We start from the raw sequence: 7,355 nt of genomic DNA, 5'->3' as shown, positions 1-7,355 counted from the left end.
CCTCGTATTCTTTAATTCCCGTGAGAAACCCTGTGATTTCTCATATTTTATACCCTCATTTGGTCTGTTTCGGCTCGTTTATTAATTATAGAATTTTGAGTCGTTTGATTTAAATTTAATTTATTAAGCTGACTTCGAGGATTTTATTAGCGTGATTTAATTTAAAATAAATATAAGACTCGTTGAGATTTTAATTGTGGTGCGCTTACGTGGGATTTTAGGCTGTTAAATTATTTATATTACGCGGTTAGATTTAATTAATGCGAGCCATGGATTTATTAATCGCTATTAAACGTTTTACTTCGCAGCGGGAGTGCAAGAAAGAGAAGAAACGGCCGTGTAAAGGCAAGCTCTTAACCCTCTCTTCCTAATCTTTAATTCCCGGGAAAGACCCCGTGATTTCCTGTACTTTATCCTCTCCCTTACTTTAATTCGGCACCTAACTTTATTTGTTAAATTATTATTCATTTGTTTTAATTTAAATCCGAGACTTCTAGAGTTTTGTTTGTTGTGAGCTTATGGGGGTTTGTACCGCCCCCATTCCTTTCGGAATGATGCTGAACCCAGTTGGGACTAGGTTCCTAGACGGGCGGGTTTATTTATGATTTTATTGGGTTTACTTACAGTTTTTCTCAGATTTATTTATGGTTCGATTAGAGCTATCGAGTAGTGGGGCAGGGGTCGGTTGTTGGTGACGTTGGGGTAGACTATGGTACGGCCCTGATGTGGACCGTCGGGTGGACACCCCTAGTCACTGGCCGTTGACCGGTGCCGGGCACTGCTGACTAGCTCTGCCGGTATGTGATTTACTGCATGATTAGATACATTGTATTACTGTTCATGATTTGATATGCACATGGGTACGGGATGCATATTGGGATATCCATTTATTGAGAATGCTTGGACACGGACATTCTAGTTTGGTTAGGTTGCATCCAGCGCGAGCATATGCATGGCGTGTGGTTTACTATGTGGGCGGAGCATGGCCTGATGCCTGGATGTATGGGCACCTTGTATCACGTTGATGCTCACTACGCCATTGCATTTCTATGTGCATTGCATGGATACTGATAGTATTTAGTTCTCGGACGGGAGTACCGTTCCGAGGGAGCCTATGGCTCGGTTGTCGGGAGTACCGACGGATACAGGTGACGGGAGTACCGGCCTGGGACAGCGCGCGCAGGTTTGTGGGGACATTTGTTGCCTTTCAGGGCAGCAGCAGGTTGGTATGGGACTTGGGTGCCAAGTGTCTTATGTGGGCCCCAAGGACCGATATGTGCTTTTATTTTGTTATGCTATTGAGCTGTTGTGTTGTAGCGTCTCATGGCTTGTGTGTACCTGGGGGTTTATTTTGGGAAGAGTTTTTTTGGTTATACTCAGCCTACAGCCTTTCTTTTCCTTATGCTTGCTGAGTCTCTCGACTCACCTTGCTTTCCATCATTCCAGGTAGTGGCGGCGTGGGCCATAGCAAGGGAGTCAGCTTTAACGGCAGAGTCGGTGTGGTGTACAGGCAGTCTCGTCAATCCCTATCCACTCTGATGTCTAAGTAGAATTTGCTCTATTATTTCGTACTGTGCCAGGTGTTTTCTCGAGTCTTGTGTATGTCGGCACAGGAGTTTGTGTTTATTTATTTATCTTGTGACCGCTGTGTTAGCGGGGTAACCGTAGTGCATGCATGTGTTTTACTTCGCTTCCGTTGCTCTCATCTTTGAGTATGCATGCTGGGGTGGTCTTTGTCTCGTGTTTCATTACTTTTCTCCTCCCGTAGGCGCTCCCGTTCGGGTAGTCCGGGTGGTTGGGGATATCCGAGCGGGGGTGCTTACAAAAATACACAAAACTTTATGCTCATGGGCCCAATGCCCATTTCATTAGTCCAACACAATGGCCCCAATATATATATTCTTAGGCCCAAGGGCTTCACAACCTCATTCTTAAATAAAACACAACCCAAAACAAATGGTTTCAACTCAAATTTTCTTTAAAAGCCCAATCCTTTAAATTAGGCACCTCGCAATTTTTATAGCACCTAATTCTTGAGGCTAATTTATCACACATAATAAATCATAATTCACGAAAAACTCTAGACCCACTAACGGGTCGTTACAAACGAACTCGAACAAACTTTTATCAAGTCAAACACCAACCCGCTCACAAACAGCTTGAATCATTTGCACCCCTATTCAATAGTTGGCATCTTAAATTTTCAAATATTCAATTTTTTCTTTGGCTAAGTTAAATTTTGAAATGTTCATTTAAACTCACATAAACATAATGTATCAGATAAAGTTAATTTGTTTCTCAATCAACATTTCCAAGAAATTTGAATGTTAGCAATAAAATGCACATTCCAACCCAACACGTCAAGGCCCGCTTCTGGATTACTTGCTAGCAAAGGAAGTCCGAGAGAAAATCCATTCAAAATGGATACAAATGCAAATATTACTCAAAATTAGCCAAAAATTTATTTTCCTTTCCATAATTGCTCACTAACAATCTAAGCCATAATAAATATTACATCATTCATCTAGGGCTCACCACTCATACACTTTCAAATTGAAAGGCTCCAATACTATAAATATAAAATAAAGCCCCACTATTGAAGCCCTCTAAAATTACACCCATAGATAGTTGAGGCTGGGACATCTCTATACACATCTATCGGAACTCGCCTCAAATATTTCTCTTCCACTTACCTAGAATGACAAAGAAGCAAGGGTGAGCCACAAGGCTCAGCAAATATACATAACAAAGGGAAATTACGATAAGATCAATATACGAAGGCATGAATAACAAGGAGCTAAGGGAAACTCACTACCCGACCACAAAATCTCAATTGAGTTCATGCCTTCTACACTTACAACAACCTCCTCAGAGGCAACCACTTCTTTATAATTAACAAAACCCATTTTAAATTTTTATAAGGTATACATGTACATGCACAACAATTGGCATACAAGGTTCCCCTAACCATATGCATCATAACATGCACTTCACATGAGTACCAAACTCATTTTTCCCATGCCATGGACATCATACATGCCATGCATTATTCCCATCATCATGCACATTAAACCATAATAGAGAAACCCATGTGGCCCCCAAAGCTACCACTACCATGCATGTATGCATATATCATGAAAGATACTTATCATCCAACTGAATGCCATGTCTTTATAGAACCGTTTCATACTCTGTCACAATTTACAAGGGATGCAATACACATGCATCACAATAGCTCAATAATTCACCACATCCATGCAGATGCGTACATATATACGAATATATATCAAACTTCCAATAGCCAATCCTGGCTCAAGCATGCCTACCGGGTTTATGGCCACCTCACCCGTGTCAGGCTCTCATAGGGTACCCTCTTCCACACAGCAGACTTAGCTGCCCCGCCAAAATAATAATAGTGGCGCAAATTATAATATCAAGCATGCATATGCGAATTCAAGTACTTGTCACATCACAAGTGGACACCATAGTACATGCAAGCTCTTTACACATAGTGTATATCCATGGCTATATGCATAGTACATGCATGCCCTTTTAATTTAAACTATGAGCGCCCAATGATAATTATCATGCCATGCTTAACACACCCATCACATACAAAGCATAACCTACCATCATAATGTAAGATAAAATAGTACACAATGCTATGCAACGCATCCACAACAATGCTATGACAAGTAACGATCACATATCCTCAATTTGTGCCCATTAAAGCTCATAGCTCTTCCACACAATTTACATTGACTATTATTATACTTCCTCATGCAAGTAAATTATATTTTTATCTCATAATTCCCATGTATGTACATACATATATCTTCAAACACATCTTAATATTTTATAGGATTGAGGGATATCAAAGGAAGCATTTAAAAATAATTTACTTTAACAATCTTACTTGATTTGCATTAAGAATAGTCTTAACCAACTCAAATCATAACCAAAATATATGATATTATATATCAAATTGAATCCCTCGAAATCTAGTTTATGACAGTTCAAACGGATCGTAATTCCGAGTTCTATATCGAAAGTTATGACCAAAATAGTAAGATATGCGCAGAGTAATCAAGTTGCGGTTGAGTCAACTTGGGACAAATCCGAGTCGACTTGGACCGAGTCAACTCAGCCCGAGTCGACTTGGACCAAGTCGACTTGACCTCCTGGACGAGTCGGCTTGGCCGAGAACAAAGGAAAATGGCCAAAAATCCACCGAAAATGCACAAAATGAACACCAAACACTCAAAAACTCTCATTCTAGCTTCCTAACCCACAATTCCATTCCATGAAAGAAAAATATGGGGTGATCAAGCCCCAACGAAACCATCGATAGGACACCACAATGACTCAAGAAGAGATCCATAACTTGAGAAAAAATATAAAAGACTTAGCAACCATTGGCAAAAGTGGTTCTTACCACCACAAGAAAAGACTAACCATGAATATATATAAATATGCATCACTTTGCAACCGAAAGAGGTTTCTTTGGAAGAGAACAAGGAAACAAATGAAACTTGCACAATATATAAATAAAAGTGAAAGAAAAACTTGCCTTTTGAAGAAAACTGAAGAGAATAAAAGCCTTCCGATGAAACCAACATCCCTATTTCTTGAAGCTCCAAACAAAGAGATAAATGGAAGGAGAAAAGAAGAAGAAAAATAAGAATAGAAGAAGAATGAGGAAGAAGATGAAAAAGGAAGAAGGAATTGTCGGGAGAGGGAGAAAAATCAAGAAGGAGCATGAAGGCATGGAGAGAAAGATGGGGAGGAGTGGGCTGCCAACCACTCTTCTCTCAGAAATTACCAAAATGCCCTCATATACACACACAATACAAAATATCTCATGCCATTTATAGTCATTTGCTTCATTTTTTACTCCTTTTCTCTTTTCTTTATTCATTTCATTATGCAAATTCCCATTTTACCTTTATCTTGTACCACACCAAACACAAGGTATTAAACCCAATTTGGACATTTGCCCCTTTTTCTTATTTCTTTTTCTATATTCACAAATTTTACACACACACAATATAATGCACATATATAATATCAAGGCCCACTTTATTAATGGCCCAAACTCAAACAAAAGCCCAATTCATTTTTGGGCCCATGGGATTTCTCTAAACCCATCATTTTCATTGGCCTTAAATATTTGGGTCAAGCCCACTTTCATTTAATTTAAACATATCACAAATATGTGACTTAGGCCCAGTCAAAATTCTTCTCATTTAATTAAGACATAACCTACTAATACATGAGCTTAGGCCCAAATGAGCAACCCAGTTCATTAATTTAAATACATACATTTGACACATAAAAAATATTTCCCATATTTATTTTAATAAGATAAAATTTCTCACTTCCATAAATAAAATATTAATAAATTTTTAAATCCATTAACAGGTCGTTACGCAACAAATATATTCAAAAATCAATGTTGCTTCCTGTGTTGAGTTAAGGGGTGATTGGACGATGCTATTTTCCTAAAATCAATAAATATATATTATTGTAGAAGGAAAAACTGAACCTTTTACCCATTTATCTATTTGTTCTGTTCCTTGATTTTGAACGTAATAATAATACTATTCTTAAAAAGTAGAAGAAACTGGGAGTGGGAAATATAAAATAATTTTTAGAATATTATTTTATTTTATGAATTAAACAATATCAACTGCCTAAATTGGGCTAGAACAGTTAGACCAAGTACTAGCTGAAAAATATGTCATATTCATGCCAAAAAATCGTTTTTACAAGAATCATTGTTGGACCTATGAACTGCCTAAATTGGGCTGGTTGAACCGTCATGTTTTTGTTTTGTTTTAGTTTTTATTTTATTTTTAAATGTTAAAAATATGTGAGATATTTAAAACGAATTAATGTTTACTATTTGAATATCATTTGTTAATATATGAATGATGTTTTTGTTTAGCTTTTGATCTGTAATTTAAATATTAAATTATGAGTTTTGTTTTATTTTCATCATAAATTTGCATTAATATTGTTGTATAACTTTTTCTAATAGTAGAATAATAATTAATATTACTTAATACACTTTTAAATCTATTAAGCTTGTGTGATAAATTTTCTTTTTTTAAATTTAATATCATGATTTAATTAATATATTAATTTTATTTTATAAAAATACATTCCAATTCAATCTTAATCTGACTACTGAATCATAAATCTCTACATTTAGTGTTCGATTTCAGTGCCCTAATCCACTTTTTTAAACATTGGTAAAGTTAGAAAATTTAAAAAAAAAAAAAAAACAAGTTTTCTAATTTTTTATAAAATCACTAATTTTCATTCTTTAACAAAAAATTTTAACAATATGTTGAAAAGTTAGAATTGCTAATTTTCAATCTAAAAAATTAAAATATTATCACTTGGGTAAAGTTTATGACCAAACAAAACAGAGTATGTGTAAAATATTGGGTAGGCTGGCCAAGAGCAACAATATGTGTTGGCTCAATGTTGATGTCGATTGACCTATCCTGAATTGCTAACCCTTATTATAGGGACGTTACTACATTGTCCAAGAGTTTCACATTTACAGGTGCAATGATGAAAATACCCTTTCCCTTGGCCTCCTCTTTTTTGCTCTCTCTTCTACCCTTCTCACGGCGACAGTTGCCGCCTCCCTCATCGTTGCTTCGCCTCGCGTCGATCGTCGTTGTATCCTTCCTATTTGCAACGAAGAGGGAGCATGTAGCGATGATCAACTCGAGGCAAGGAGACTACAAGGAAGGCAGCGAGCAACAACCATGCGAAGGCGAAGGGGAGAAGAGAGAGCAAAGAAGAGGTGGCCAAGGAAAGGGGGTGAGGGGTATTTTTGTAATTTGATTGTCAAAATATTGCATCCGGTCATGCGGGCAATGTAGTCTTTTCCTTATTATAGATGAGTTATAATTTTGTCACTGGTCAAGTTACTGTAGACGATAACAAATAGAAAAAGTTATTTTAGGTATTATTTATATCCATTGCATGATTTGTTTGACAAAAAATTAGTTTGTGCATACTTGTATACTTTTTTTTGTCTCTACATCTTACAGGTGGATAGAAATGCAAGGAGGTCTAAGAAATGTGGATGCAAAGAAAATCCCAAAGTTATGTATTATTCATGGAGATACAACTGCAACAAGAAATCAACCACACATGTCACAAAGAAAAGAAAATAAAGGCATCCGATGGTGCAGTAACAAATGGTCATAAGGCAAGAGACTTATTTCAATCAAATTGTTGTAAGGCGAGAGAGTTGTTTCAAAATAGTACAGTGGCTCGAGCTTTGACTGCAATGGGAGAAAATTCTAAGAAAAGTTGGAATTAATGGAAAAGAA

The sequence above is a fragment of the Diospyros lotus genome, chromosome 14 (genome assembly GCF_014633365.1).
Source record: "Diospyros lotus cultivar Yz01 chromosome 14, ASM1463336v1, whole genome shotgun sequence".
Taxonomy (NCBI): Eukaryota; Viridiplantae; Streptophyta; class Magnoliopsida; order Ericales; family Ebenaceae; genus Diospyros; species Diospyros lotus.
This window is presented reverse-complemented; position numbering follows the sequence as displayed.